This window comes from Triturus cristatus, chromosome 8 (genome assembly GCF_964204655.1).
Source record: "Triturus cristatus chromosome 8, aTriCri1.1, whole genome shotgun sequence".
Classification (NCBI taxonomy): domain Eukaryota; kingdom Metazoa; phylum Chordata; class Amphibia; order Caudata; family Salamandridae; genus Triturus; species Triturus cristatus.
This window is the reverse complement of record NC_140591.1, coordinates 466,679,690-466,695,208: the sequence shown is the minus strand read 5'-3', so window position 1 is coordinate 466,695,208 and position 15,519 is coordinate 466,679,690. Positions and strand designations below refer to the sequence as shown.

At 39.5% G+C, this 15,519-nt stretch overlaps 1 long non-coding RNA gene across 12 annotated transcripts in view; it reads left to right on the top strand.

Annotated features, from left to right (window-relative positions):
- The window catches only part of LOC146802350 (uncharacterized), a 546,156-nt gene that overhangs the window by 439,859 nt on the left and 90,778 nt on the right, over positions 1-15,519 (top strand). For 10 of the 12 annotated variants that reach the window (XR_014967734.1, XR_014967729.1, XR_014967732.1 and 7 more), the window contains one exon: positions 4,425-4,532. This is a non-coding gene — a long non-coding RNA (uncharacterized LOC146802350). Of the gene's footprint in view, positions 1-134; positions 428-671; positions 852-4,424; positions 4,533-15,519 lie in introns of those variants that run through there. The other 2 variants (XR_014967730.1, XR_014967740.1) reach the window with 2 other exon arrangements.

The following is a 15,519-nucleotide window of genomic DNA, read 5'->3' as shown; positions in this document are numbered from 1 at the left end:
GGGCGTTCCTTGAGAGGCGAATTTTCTTTGAAGGGCAGCGGTTTTAACCGTAAAGTTGGAGGAGGGGCGTGGCTGTAGGGAGGGGCCTTCTTGACAGGCAAGGGTTTTCTAAGTACAGTTGGAAAATAGGCGTTGCTAGGGAGTGGCCTAATTGACAGTAAAAGTCCACCGCGGCCGGGGTACGTACAGTTCGCAGCCCCCGTTCCCGGCATGCCTCGGGGCGGCGGGGCCGCCCTCCCGGATTTGAATGCGGAGCTCTAGCTCTTTCGGCGCCATTTTCGAGTGATGACCGGTGGACTCGGTGCATATGATGCCGGTAGTGACCTTACCGGGGCCCGCGGGGATGACAGGGGTCCCCAAAAATTTTGAAAAAATTAAGAAAAATATCCTGAGGTCCGGAGGGGCGACGGAGAGGCGCCAGTGCCCGGTAAGTACCGTGCGGAGGCTAAAACTCAGGGGTGGGAGCGCAGTGGGTCAACGGATAGGGGGGGGGTTACCTGGAGATGAATGCTGGGGAGGGCGGGACACTTGAGCTGAACTGTCATTAACATTGAGAGCGAGACTAAGACTACGATAACGCAGGCACGGGGGCGCTGTCACTGGAGAGCGAAACCGATATCGTGTTTGGCTCTTAGTCTCACTGTCCGTCCCTGACAGGTCGCCGATGTGCATCTTACGCTTCATCATTGGGAGCAGGTCTGTCCGAAAGTAACGGGATCAGCTGGCGCAGGTCCGCATTGGGATAATGGTTCGCTTCACGTTGGCCGCTCTGAGTATCGAGCTGTGGAGGGAAATACTTCAAGTTGTGGGAGAGTAGATTCCGGCTTGTCCCTCTCATCTGCTGCTGACCGGTGAGTGGGCGGCTCGGGCAGTCAGTTCTCCGATTGCCACTGTGACAGCCCCAGAGGCACGAATCTCCGCTGTGACAGACCCGCAGGCACTGAGAACCCCTCTGCCGCGACCGATGCTCCTCTGTCCCGCACGCTATTACCTCCGGCGTCCCCGTCTCGCCTTCTTCGTACCCAACCAGCAGCCCTGCCATGGGACTCGCTCCTGAAGCTAATACTCGTATATCCCAGTAGCCTTTCCCTGGGAAGCCTTGCCTGCCTGGCCTGGGTCCCATCTGCGCAACTTCCTTGGGCCTTCGGGCTCAGTGTGGTAGGTATCGAGGGTACAGGTGCACCGACAGCCTCGCTCCAGACCCCTGGTCTCTCTGAAGCCTGCCCTACTCGTTGACAGCTGGTCATGGTTATACTCTACTTTAGGACCTTGCGCTGTTTATTCACTTTATATATTTCATTAATTGTTACTCGTTGCTTTCCAGTTCTAATTGTGTTACAAGCGTTATGATACCGCATCTCTTTCCCGACAGAGAGGCTGCCGTTCCGCCCGCCTCTTTTCGGATAAGTTTACTGAACCTGTACCAATAGAAAGGTGTTTTTTATGAAACTGGGTAATGTTTAATATTCAATACGGGAAGAGCTTTTCGCATCATTTTAAATGTTGAAGAGAAATTGCAAACATCTTTCAGACCGAGAGGGGGAAACCATGCCACAGCGGTTTGGGGAAAGAAAACGAATTATTTGTCGGATATACACTTTGCCTGAATTGGTGGCGCTAACGTGCCTGAATTGGTGGCGCTAACGTGCAAACGACTTCCTTCTCTAATAGATCAATACTTGGTGGAATATGTTTTAAATATTTACACACTCATAGTGAGTGTACGTCGTTTTGAGTTGTATAGTGCTTGTGAGCTGGCATCAAGCCAGCGTTATTTAGAAGGACTGCATTTTTTGCTTTGCCGGGTAAAGAATACTTTTTTTTTTACTTCTCACGTAAGGTGTCGGGGCAACGTTCATTCCAACATCTAGAAGAAGGGAATCCTTTGAAAGTAGGTTTCTTGGTAATCTTGGACAGGAGCACGGCTGCGGCCCCGGCAGAAGTATATTTACGGTTCCGGCCGTAGTGCTATTTCTGTACTTTTATTTAGAGCATGCATCAAACCCAAAGCACGCTTTAGTGCAATCTTCAGTATCCTTGCCCTTCAGCATGTCAATGTAGTAGACTGCTTTAGTTCAGTTATTTAGAGATCGGTCTTTTTACTCACTTATTTTTGGTGCTCTACTTCTTAAGTTACCTTATAAACTGCAACAAATAATTAGCAGGCCCCGATAACAATGGAGAAATATTGTTCGCATAGATGTTGTGTACTTTAATATTTTTTTTTATACGTAAAATGTAATGCAAGCTCCCCTTTGTGTTTAAGTTTTTTTAAATGGATACGCAGCATGAAACGTCCAGTGAGCTAAGTAGACACAAAGACATGCCTCACCTATATCTGTCAATGCGCTGCGCTGAGGTGGTTACATGAATCCCACTAACTATTATTCTTTCGCCGATTTATACCACTGTTTCTCGTGTTAATGATAAGCACCCTCCTGACCATTTCAAATGTACTTCTTTAGTATGGTGAGTTGTTCAGGGCATGCTTCTTAACACCTTTGGTCGAAAACTAGCCATATTTGGTAGTTTGCCCCTCGTTACTGCTAGCTTCTTGTTTCCATGAATTTTTGATGACCTCGCACGTTTCGTACTTTGATTTACGAGGGTCCCTATTTACGGCTATTTTTCAGTGCCTGGACTACTTTTTGGTGATGATCACGTTGCAGCAATTGTAATGTATATCAAACAATAGACACGCATCCGATAATTCAGCTGTATGCACGTAAAGGTGTACGTGAAACCCTTTTCAGGTGCTGCTAGGTGTCTGGGAGACTTCGCGGCTGTGGATGACGACACCTGACTCAGAATTGTAGCTCCGATAACTTTTCATAGCGGATGAAATCAAGCTTACAACGGGGTGCTCGCTAAGATTTTGTGGAGGCGTTGACATCAGGATATTCGTGTTCTGTTATGGGATGTGTGGGGGAGCTGCTGCTTCAAATTTAACCCTTCTAGACAGTTATGCACATGTTACAATATCCGTTTATTAGTATTAGCCCATTGCAATGTAATTCATCCGGTTCGGCTGGGAAAACGGCTTAGCCCGATGAAAAGACTGATTTAGAAACGGAAGCCATTCTGTTAGTTTCCACAATAGATAGCATCGATGGCACACGAACCCTTTATTTTACATTGCTTGCTCTTTTGTTATAGCTGCACGGTCTTTATTAATTTTTGCAGACTTTTAACTGTCTTTGTAAATAGTAAGTCAGCTTAATAGAGGGCACATTTCTGCTCTGCATTTTTCTACAAAAATTGAGGCACTGCTATGATTTGAGATGTGAATTTTAATTTCGAATGCGTTGCAGTTGTCCAAACGACACTCTCCGCCCTATAGAAAATGGCAGCAGACATCGTGCCTTTCAATTTACAGAGCCTTAACGTTCGTTTTGTATTTTCTCGATAAAGCAAATTGGTTACTTTTTTCAGTTGTGTGTTTTTTTTGGGGGCTTAAAGTTGATCCAGTGGTCGTCTAGCTTTCTATTACATAGCCAAACTCTGGGTTATAGATTACATATTTTAAAAAAGGCTATGCAGTTAAACTAATAATGCACTACATTTTCATTGTAAAGTTTAACACTAAAATGCAATGTTTCTAGCTTTTCTCTTGGGGGAGGAGGGGGAAAGGGAGGGTGTTCAGTTCTGTGGTTATCCTGATGCTATGTGAAGCTATACGGTGGACGCTGGCCTGTGACATGAGCCTCGTCTCTTGTTGCATCTTGTTTGTTAATAATTCAATAAACAGATTTCAAACTAAAATGCAATGTTTTAATGTTTTATATTACATACCTGGTTTAGCTAGATTTGCAAGACCATTATGTGAATAAAGATACTTCTCATACTGTGACTTAATATCAATATATGTCATAAACGCCTTTAATGGAATATTCTTCAGTGATAATTTTCTCCCAACCTCCATCACATTCAATTTCTGTTGTAAAATGGCAATATACCCCAATAACACGTTTGGGCAGAAACCAATCCTGATTCAATTTGAGAATAGAATATAGGTTATTATTTTAGTGGATATTTATTTACATTTGAAATGCTTCTAAAGAAGTGGTAACCGAGGAGATAAGAGAAGTGCCACCAAATTATTCCTTATAGTAAGTAGCAGATAGCTCACATCTTTTAGTTAACATGTTATAAAATGATCTTGGCATGAACAGTGCAACCTCTGCTATTGAGTGGATAAAAAGCAGAAAGGTGATGATTTGTTTGACGAGTTTTCTGATGGTAAGGATGGCTTAGGTGTTTCAAATGGAAAAACAGTAAGTGAAACATTACAATTGAAAGGATCTTTCCACAGACAAAGCGAGGTTGAAAGTGGCTGCCCAATAATATTTGAGGAGGAGCTTCTATCTTTGGTCTCGCGCATCTATGAAGTGACAATGTTGTAACCCATCACATTTTTATTGTAGGTTCCGATTCAAGGAGCTGATTGTGGGAAATAATCTACAATGTGTATGGAAGTTGTGTTCTGATTGAGAAGCCAGTTGATCTTTTGCGGTACTCCCCTTAAACTGCAGGTATTTCATATGTGCAACTAATGGCATACTGTGTGGTCAACAAGTGAGCATATAGATTTTTAACATTATAGGTAGACGTTCAGTGCCTGATAGACTTGACAAAGCTGAATTATGGTGTTAAAGGATTCTTTTAATAACCTACATTTCCTATCAAGCGAATTTGCATACATGTTTTTATGCAAGATGCCTTAATGAATATCTCTCGTCGTGGCAGGCCATTTAATACTACTTACTCTTTTTATCTTTGTTAGTGAGACCTAAAATGCCACACTTGATCTGAGCCCTGTCAGTAAACACCGGGCTCTTGTTTTTTATATAGTACTAATTTTGTATGTATGTCTGTGGTATAGCACAACCCTTGCCAAAAGGCGGCATTCCGTCAATGAGTGATAGTTGGGCTCTGAAAGCACAAGTGTAGTTTCTATGCATTGTGCTGTAGTGCCATTTTAAAGAGATCTCTTCAACTCTTTCTTAAATTGGAGAACGTTTGCTGCAGTCCTGACAGAGACAGGGATGTTTTTCCAGATTCTGGTTGCATAGTTCCCGAGCCTGGGCCCATACACTGAAGAGGCTTGAAGCCCTGTTTTTGTTTTGTTTTTATGCTAGTGTTAGTAATTACAGTTGACTTCCAAGCAAACACAATTTTAAGTGATCTGGGGCACATAGATGGAAAGTGATTTGCTGAGGAGCACACTGTTTTGGTCAAGTTGAGAAACTGGGAATTGGAACTCTATTCTCCTTAGCAGCTGCTTCTTTTAGTTCAGTGCATTCAATGTTGCATCATATGAGCTGGAGCTCATTTTAGCCTCCGACATCACATGGATTGTCGGCTTGTAAATCAAAGTATACCAGTCTGTGCCATTGAAACCACTTGCACAGTCAAACTCGCTTTCCTCTCCCCGGCCTTGTGGCCTAGGCTGAAATGTTTGTATGTACTGCAACCACACATACACACGTAACCTGTGAAACTTCAAATACATCTCCCATTATGAGTGTAAATGGTGAACAGCAAATGAAGTAATCTGTGGAAAGCAGTGTAAAATAATATTTACCAAAAAAAAGCATTTCGACGGATACAGAAAACCCCTTATTATAGCCAAATGACTTATTGTACGTAAGACGATCCCTATTGAACATCCTGCCCATCAACTGAAACTGCAATTGTACATTAGTATGTTTGTTTCTAGTATAAAATGTGTTTAGTTGATTTATTTTAATGGCATGCTTTTCTGTATTGAATGGTTTCCAATCAAGCGATCTGCATGTACCCAACTTGTGAAAATATTTAGCAATCAATATTCCGTAGAAACTGGTTATGCACTTTTTTCTTCAGTTGATTATCTTGTCCTCTTTAGCTTTAAAATGTTGGGGAAAATGCTTTAAAGTGTTACTTTTGCTTGGCGACTTGTACATGTTGTCTCCGTTTTAGAAACAGAATTAAAAAGTACACATTCTGTAATCAGTTTGTGCTTGGCTCAGTATTACACTGTAGTTAATCGCAATTCAGACCTGCAGTTTGGATTCTATGACTGAGATTTGTTTTCTCATACCTTTTAGCAACAAATTGGGCCTCTCACCGGCACTCATGCACAGCTTAACATTTATTTGATTGCTGGTCTTAGGGAGGGTTTGACACTAATGAGAATTTGAATATTCTCAGTAATATTGGGTCTTCATATACGTTGCGAATGTGGAATCATATGTTCACTTCTGTGGCAACAATGTGATAGCTCAGCATTTAAAAAAAAAAAAAAAAATATTTAAACATGAATCGGATTGCTTTTTGTCTTAGGAAGCTGACTTATGAAAGTGAGGACTTTGGAGTAAACCTGCTTGCCAGTGGGCAAGATTTCAGAATAACAATATACAGTTTGGCATTCTGTTATTGAGTGCACTTGTGTGCTTTTTCCATCTTTTTTTTAGCGCCCATCCTTTTATAGAATTTCGAACCTGTGATTGTATGCTGATTGTTTCATATGTGCAGACGAGCAATTGAAGTGAGGTCATGATGTTGGCAGGTGGTTTTGTGGTTGCATGGGATATTGCAACTGAGGCAGTAAAGGAGTCTCTTTTTTTCTCGTTACTTTGTATGATTTATTCCCTTTTACAGATAACGTTTTATTCCCATTAATCAGTATATTGACCAATAGTGTTTTGGTGTTCTATATTTTGCCTTACGTTAAGGTATGTTAATTTATTATGCTGCAGACATAATTCGGTTTGTGTCAAAATGTTGATTCTTTGAGAATTATTACCTCTTTGGTAATGTGGTGAACATCATGTACTCTTCAGAGTAGCATTTTGTTACACTTTCAATTCAACAGAAGCATTCTGTAGAAAAAATCAAGAAATCTCTACATTTCAATTCTTTATCTTAAAATCACCTTCCGGTAGAAAAGGATACAACAACTATGAAAAGACCGCTGCATCGCCCCTTTTGTCACCTGCTTATATTAACTCAATGTTCAATATGGGACACATGGTGTAATCGCTAACTGTCGTGTTATACGTTTGCTGACTCACAAAGCATTTAACCCATCTGTTTCCTAACTTATGGCAGCTCAAACCTTGAGCGAAACAAATATCAGTATTTCTTCACTGATCAGATGCTGTTTCTGTGTAATACATGTTAGCATTATACGTCTATTGACAGTCCTGCTATTGTAGATAAATAAAGACTGCAATGTAAATGTCATCGGTATGCAATAACAATTCATTCTGTTTGCATTCAAATATTTCTTTCTTTAGTTAAAACTAATTTAAAATGACGAGAAGTAAAAAGACAGGTTGTAATATAATATAACCTGGATACTCACAAACATTTTCCCAGGGATCAAGAGTTTGGTCTGTGGTGTGACTGAGAACCGCTCTGATGCCAGCAGGTGGGTGTGGGGTGGGCAGTAATGGATTGCACAATGTGAAACCAGAAAACCTGGGATCAATCCTGGCTTCCCCACTTGACCAAATTGTGTGATCCTGGGCAATTGTTTTATTTCACTTTGCCTCCTTTTTTTTCATCATTACATATAAGAGCATCTTAAAGTAAATGAATTCAGGATGCGTGATGTACATAACCTTTGCTTGTATTTGATTTTAATTAACTATAATGTTGTCCATGTATAATAACCAAGACAACCTAAAGGGTACACATGACAACTGACTTAATCTTAGTTTACTATGGGCATTGTTGTCCGGGGGGGGGGGGGGGAAAGATGCATGATTGTTTCTAAAATCATGTTTGAAAACTATCCATTTAAAAAACACTTCTCAATGCAGTGATCTGATGTACTAAAGTGAAAACGTTCTGCTTGTGAATGAGATCTACATTTTTAAACTGCAAGAGACTTTATCATATTTATACACGTATGGTGCTAGATGTGCTTAAAAATGATGTTGTTTCTAAAGTTAAGCGGTGCAGGACACTCTACTTTATTTCCTTTCTTTTTCTTTATTTAACCTTTAAACAAATGCTTGCCCTTTTATATACCATCTTTTAAATTTTAGTGCTGAGTGAAGTAAACAGCAGCCCAGCCCTGTTTTTGACCAGGGTGCCGCAACGGGCCGTGCTTTGAATATCACTGTAATACAAGATGGGAGCAGACTGGGCTTTAAAAATTGCAATTAAATGAGGGGTTAAAATTTCCATCTGGATAATCAGTGCGATGGTAAAGGGCTTGTTATTGCACCACAGAAAAAAAACGACATAGAAGCTAATGTGAAAAGTCGCTAGGATTTAATGAGTTTTATACCTTGTTTTCCTTCCAAAAGTCGTGAAAAGTTTCAGTTACCTTTTAACCTACTGCACATGGTTGGCTGTACATTGTTAATCCAAACATCTCAGAATGCTTCATATATCGTATCTGGCGTGACCAGCTCATTCAACCTGTTATTTATTTTACATTCTTACACTTTTCTTGGACTTATTGTGGTAGAAAAAAAACGAAGCAAATTCAAGACTGCAAATGGATGATCACTCACACTGGGTCAATTTAAGAAATTTGTTTAAAGAGTAATCCACCAGGGTGATATATGCCAGACTATAGACATCCCTATGTCTATTGTAAACTGCAAACCTCCTGTGTGCAGAGCCTTGTGTGCTATTTAGATTGTAGGATTCTCAAGTATATTTAATTTAGAAACCGCTTTCAGTATAACATGCAAGCATAACATTTGAGGTTAAGGGAGGGATATTATTGACTTTATTCTAAATCGAGATCCTTGGCAAGAAAGACCATGGAATTCTCCCATGTTACTTTGTGGCTCCAAGGGCCTTATTAAGAGTTTGGCGGATGACCTGTCCACCTTATTTATAGTATGCAGCCCCTATACACCCTTAATAACAAGACATCGGTTGCTTTTTGGCAGATGTTCGTCGGTGGCTAAACCATAAAACCAGGCCATAAGTACTTTCCCATTACATCTTGATCCTTTTTTGGGGGGAGATATACTGTAACCACTTATTCAGTGCACCTTTTACAAGCTTCTTAATTTTGACCCTTAAGTTCATCATGGATATTTACATTTCTTTAAATAAATTCTAAAGGTGGATCGAAAGTAACTTAGGAGTAGCAGATCAATGGCATGTTAATGCCTTCATCATTACTACTGCTCTTTACCAGCAAAGAGGATGTAGGCAAATAGCAAAGCTTCCTTCGCCCATTTCAATAAACTGAGTTTTAAGTCTCCCCGATTTGGATGTCAGAATGTACAAAAAGACAAACCTAATGGGCAAGTTGAAGTCTCGTTTTCATTATGGAATAAAAGCACACAACATTTTGAAGTAAAATTGAATATTTTCTTGATAAAGTTGGAGATTAGAACATAGCCATTTTGATTATGGTGGACAGTGGTATTAAACAAAAAAAGTCTTAAGTACATAAGTGAAAGGAAAGTTTATGAGGTCCTTACTCTAATTACCTTGTCTCATTTTGAGAACGAGCTTTGCTTGCTTAAACTCTACTTTAAAAAAAAAAAAAGGATTATTTACATAATAATTTTACACATATGATGATCGTTGCTGTCTGTTATAATCTTAATTTGGTTTGAATATGCCCCCTCATAGAACTCGGTCAAAGATGAAAGTTCACCTCCAGGTTGTCAGTATTTATAAACGGCTTTGAAAAGGAAAAAAAGAAATGCAATTAGCAACGTTTCACTTCGACTCCAGCCGTTGAGAGTGAAAGGTAGAAATCAAGTGTGGCAAAAGACCATGTTGGTATGTCAAACTTGGTAGGATTCTACCACTAACATGATGGAGAGCTGAATGTAAATAGTAATTGTGCAATCATGTCTTTGTGTTGAGGTAAGCTTATTTTGTAAAAGTAGCTGACACTGAGGATCCAGGTCATGGGTTTCTTGTTATGTTTTAATGTCTTATCGTACATTATTACATGGTTTTTACTAGCGGTAACCAAGGTAGCAATTAATAGAGAGCAGAGGCAAAGGTTTTGCTTGGCTTATAAGAGACTTAATATGAGTTGATCCGTCAATATATTTGCCATGTAAATCCTGCAGCAAAACCATAAATATAATGAAGACTCGTCAAAGTCTTACCAATTTACTTTTTCTTTAATATGCTGGAGCAATTCGCTCTGATCTATTAAGTTGCATCACATGCAGTCCATGGTATTTATCACAAGTGAGTTTCTAAACATACACTTAGAAATATTCATCCTCACTCCCCCCACCCCCCCCCCCCCCCCCCCCCTCACCAACTTTCCTGATGATGCAAACTGAGCGGCAAGTCAGTGTTATGTTGCATAATCTGTTACTGATGGAGTAACCTAGTCTACCATGTGCCAGGGAAGTTATGTACATCCCAAACTAATGCATGTTAAGGTGATTGCAAATGTGTTGAATGAAATGGGCCACAGTGAAAAAACTTAAGGTTTTCATGAAAAGTAAGTGTAAACATGCTAATCAGGCAATTGTACCCATGGAATGCATATGATATATACAGTGTATATGATTGTTATTGTGAGATGGACATGTATAAAAAAAATTTGGTTCGTTCTTTGTTACATTTTATGGAATGCAAGTCTTTGTGCTTAGATCTTAGCCGGGGCTTGTTTTACACCTTAACAGCATGCCCAGGCTTCTTACAAGGCTTTTACCGTTAGTTTATGCAGAGAAACACATAAATATTATTGTAGCGCAGACCAGTTATGCCAAATATATATGATTTGATTCGTCGAATAAGTGTTCCAATATCCAAAGGTCGTATGTGGTGTTATATATTTATTTCAAGCCAAGTAGCAAAGGAACAGCCAACATGTGTTTCACCCACTATGATTGACCGCAGAGACTATCATTCCATGTTTGCCGACTACACGAGAAACTTCATTGAACAATAACTGCAGCTGTCATTGTAATATTTGCCTTGAAAAAGCCCTTGGTGTGCCAGCCATATGAGAAAAACCCGTGTCAGCTGGTCATTTGTTTCTGTTACTTGGCTTGAAATGAATATATGGAATAACACAGAATACCTTTTTGATATCGGCCCACTTATTCAAAGAATCCATTCATATATATTTGGCACAATTTGTCTTTTCTACAATTAATTCTTGCAGCCATGGTGGATCATTGGGGTGTAACCACCTGTCCGTTTGCCTTGGAATTGTTAATTAGGGTCCTATCCGGTTGTGCGTGAACCGCAGGAGCTGCACCCCACACAATATAACTATATAAAAATATTATGTCTGTACATATTTTCATTGATGTGCACTATTCCGTAGCATATTAGTAAAATAAAATGACTTGTCTGTCACTGCACTCAAAGGCACAGCACAAAAAGCACATATGTACTAAATCTGAGTATTCCTTAGGGTGGTACTGTGTTTTGTGAATCTGAATTTTGTATAAGAGTCTAAAGCAGAACTAGTTATGGTTGTGGCATGCAGCAGGTTAATTGTTTTTTGAAAAAAGACCACTTTAGAAAAATTTGATTACTGTGGCATGGGTATAGACTCCCTTGTTCTGTATGGGAGAGAGAGGTCCAAAGTGAGTTTTGTGAGATAAAGATCGGATGTTTACATTGAAAACCTAGCACACACCTTCGTATAGCAGTCTGTGAAATCTCTTAAATACTTAGAGTGAGTTAACCATGGTACGATATTGTGTCCTGTGTGAGAGGATAAATGTATGGTTGTGCACCTGTCAAATAGTCCATAGAGGCCATACTGCTAGGCCTGCCCCATAATAGCTTATTTGAAAACTAAGCCCAGCTTTGTTTGGTTGTGCAGATCCATAATGAGGTTTGCAATAAATATTCAGTGTGTTATATCCCCATCAGGTGGTCCGGTATGAAAAGCTCTCTGCTTTTTTTTTGTGTGTTGCGTCACTCTGTACTTACATCAAAATTACGAGGCTCAGTATAGACCGGTAGATTGCGTATTTTTTTTTTTTTTTTTTTTTTTACCCTCACTTCTTCTGTTCTGCTGATATCATTTTTGTTGGCTTTAGAACATTGTGCACTTCACAACTGCTAACCAGTGCTAAAGTGCTTGTGCTTTCTCCTTCAGACGTGGTAAATTTGGTCTATACCTGATTGACACATTTAGTATCCATCTACTTGTAAGTCTCTATTAAATGTGACTACAAGTACCCAGGGCCTGTAAATTAAATGCTGCTAATGGACCTGCAGTACTCCCTATGTAGTCAAGTAAAGAAACTTTTATAACATGTCTCAGGCCTACCACTACTACCTGTAGTGCAGATTTAAACTGCCAATTCGACCTGTCAAACCTTTTGCCAGGCCTAAACCTTCTTTTAAATACTTATAAGTCATGCCTAAAGGAGGTCCTACAGGTTCACAGGGCAGGATGCATCCTTTTAAAAAAAAAAAATAGGATGTGTGGTTAAGCTTTACATGACCTGACAGTGGACAAAGTCCTAAAACGTCCCTTTTCACTGCTGTAAGGCCCAGCTCTCCAATTGACTAAAACTGGATTATCTAATTACATTTTCATAAGTGCTAGCTTTGGATTGAAAGCAGATGGAGAGATGCAGTTTTCCCTCAAATAAATTGTAATTAACAAACTTTTTCAATGGTTTCATTGGATTTGAAGTCACAAGTCCGAAAATGCCACTTTTAGAAAGTTTTATTTTCTTGTCCTAACCATTGGTGCCTTCTGCCAGTGACCTGGGCTGCATGAATCTTTAAGGCTCTACCGCAGTTTTGAGGAGCTGCCTTATTTAATATCTAATGAATCCAACTCTACGCTCATTATTGGCTAGGTGAGAGAAGGAGGTGATTTTGGGAGTGTGTTAACTACTCTGACATGCAGTAGTATCCATCCTCTCTAGGGTTGTACAATCTAATCAGTGGAGTATAATTTAAACAAGGACCTACATAAATGTATTTCTTCATAAGACTTGTGAAATAGTCTATAATAGTAACTGCAAATATCATCATAATGGGTACATGGAGACTATAATATTCCACTGCTAAATCTGACCAAGTGGATTTGAAAACCTAGAGAATTATGTGATCTGCCATCTTACTAAGGATGCTGTGTATCTGTGTCTTTTACTTTTCCGCAGGTTTTATTCCTCAACCCCCTCACTACTTCTGTAATAAGTGCTTGGGTTATTGTGCAATAATATATGCTGTATATCTTCGTAACAATTACGTTTTTTGTAAGGCTGAAGTTTCATGATATAGTAGGCATATTGCACATATTATTGTGGAAAAAGAAGTTGGGATCACCATGTGGAGTGGTATACATATTTTGATAGATAATGCTATACAGAACAATATCTAACCGTGCTTTCTGAGTGGAAATTACGATATGGTAGAAGCTTAAAGTCATTCTGGAGTTTCTGTACTGTTGTAACTGAATGAAGCCTGTTTTTATGGTTTCAAGTATTCCAAACGTTTTATTAATAGAAACCAGTAGTGCATCTCTGCATCCAGTTTGTCTATTTTATAATGTTCCTATGAATAAAGCATTTTGCATCCTTTTCATAGAGTTGTAGCACTCTTTCGTCCTTGTGAGGATTATATTTTTACATGATCAAGTAGCAAAGGAACTGAATAATTGCTAATGTTTGTGAGATGTTAGGTAATGGTCTGAGAGCATCATCCTTGCTGTTTATTTATATTCCGATAATGTTACTCAATTTGTTTTTTGTATTTCAAAGGTCTAATAGTACTTCCAATGTAATATTGGTTGCATGGATGCATTATGATGCTAATTACATACATACATGGGCAATCAAGTCACATTCTTATGTATTGAGTTTCTTCTTTTTTCTGTCTGTAAATGGAACAGATATGGAAGTTAAGTCTCAGGAAAATGTTTGTCACTTTCGTTACATCCAAGAATTCCGATGTATATACTAAATTTATAGGATTGCTTGCTTTTTCAAAACCTAGTTGAGGTCTGAATGTGATAACTGTTGAATTTACAAATAGATGTACCAGTACCACTTCCTGACCTATTGATTGCATTCCTTTTAAGCTGTAGTGAGTTTGATCGGGGTAATGTCTGGTTCTTCTGTATTTGCATTTGTTTTCTAACAATGTAGTTTGTTTTCAGTGTCCCTAATTTCTTCAGCCTGGCATGTTGTCAGGCCTTGTTATAGCCTCTGTCAACTAGTTATGTAGATTTGATCGTATAATCCTGATATTCACTGCCGTGTCTCCTAATGCACATTAGTTCCCCTTTTAGAACATTCTTGACTGTTGTATTTGGATGGGAACTGCCTGCATATAAGTTAGAATTGACCGCTGTAGCTCTTCTGTGGATGTTGCCCTATTTTGGCTATCTTTAAAATGCATCACTAGATCTAGAAACGTGACCCTAGAGTTTAAAATATACGAAGGAAGTCTTATTTTTGCATTGTTCCCCTACATGCGTTGAATATACTCTTGTAGAAGCTTCCTGCCAGATCAACAACATATCACCATTCTGAACAGTACCACAGCTTGGAGCCCACTATCCTAAAACTTCTCATTCGACAGCCAGTGACTCCATTTGGACCAAAAATATGCAGGCATATGGTGGGACAAACTTGCCCCCCAACACTGCCCCTTGTATTTATTTGCACAGTTCACTTTTGAATGAAAAAGCATTATTTTTGAGCCAACGCTCGCATTTCCAATATCATATTGTTGGCTTCAATGTAGTATACTGATCTTGTGGCTAGTGCATTTTTGACCACTTTCAATCCTTTCTCATTCTTGATGGAGGTGTACAAACTCGGCAAATCAGTGGTTGTAGGGATATAGTTTTGCTTGTGTCCAGTAGTTTAAGTAATATATCCTTAGTGTCTCTGTTACTCTTGCATAACAAAACCATGTTGCAGCATTGTGAGAAGACCGCAAAACATTAACAATTAAATTAATCGATCATGGGTGTGGCATTCCTATAGCCCGATGCCCACGACGTATTGTTTGGGGTCAAGGACAACATGTGTTTATTTTGACCTTGGACCAAGTAGGCCCAACCCCATGCAGCACAAACCCTTTGGCTGCCAGTTTACAGTACCACATTCTGGATCAGGGAAGGGCATTAGCTAAACTTAAGGTAATTAATGTCCACGTTAATGCTGTTTGAACTTGTATTTATGGTTCATTAATGCAAAGCCTTTATTATTCGAGTGCGTGCTCTGAGGAAATGTTGTAAACTCGACCTCCACTGCTGACAATGGTCCTAGTATAACAAGCATTGGCATAGCCAATAGGTCTCGCTTTTGGGACCTTATAAGTGTTTAGCCATGCAACAGTTGATGTTGTTGCACCAAGGATATTGTGATGCATAACTAAATACTTATAAGGTCCCAAAGGCGAGACCTATTGGCTATGCCAATGCTTGTTTTGGAAGATGTATCTAGGTAGATCTGTGATGATACAGATGTTGCGAGTTGAGTATGAGATCTCCTTTGCGTATGTAGAAAAGACCGTGATCCAGAATGTGCAGTACTGCAAATGCAGTGTGAGCTTATTGGGTGGGAAATGTTGGCTACTCACCCAAATATAGCCCTT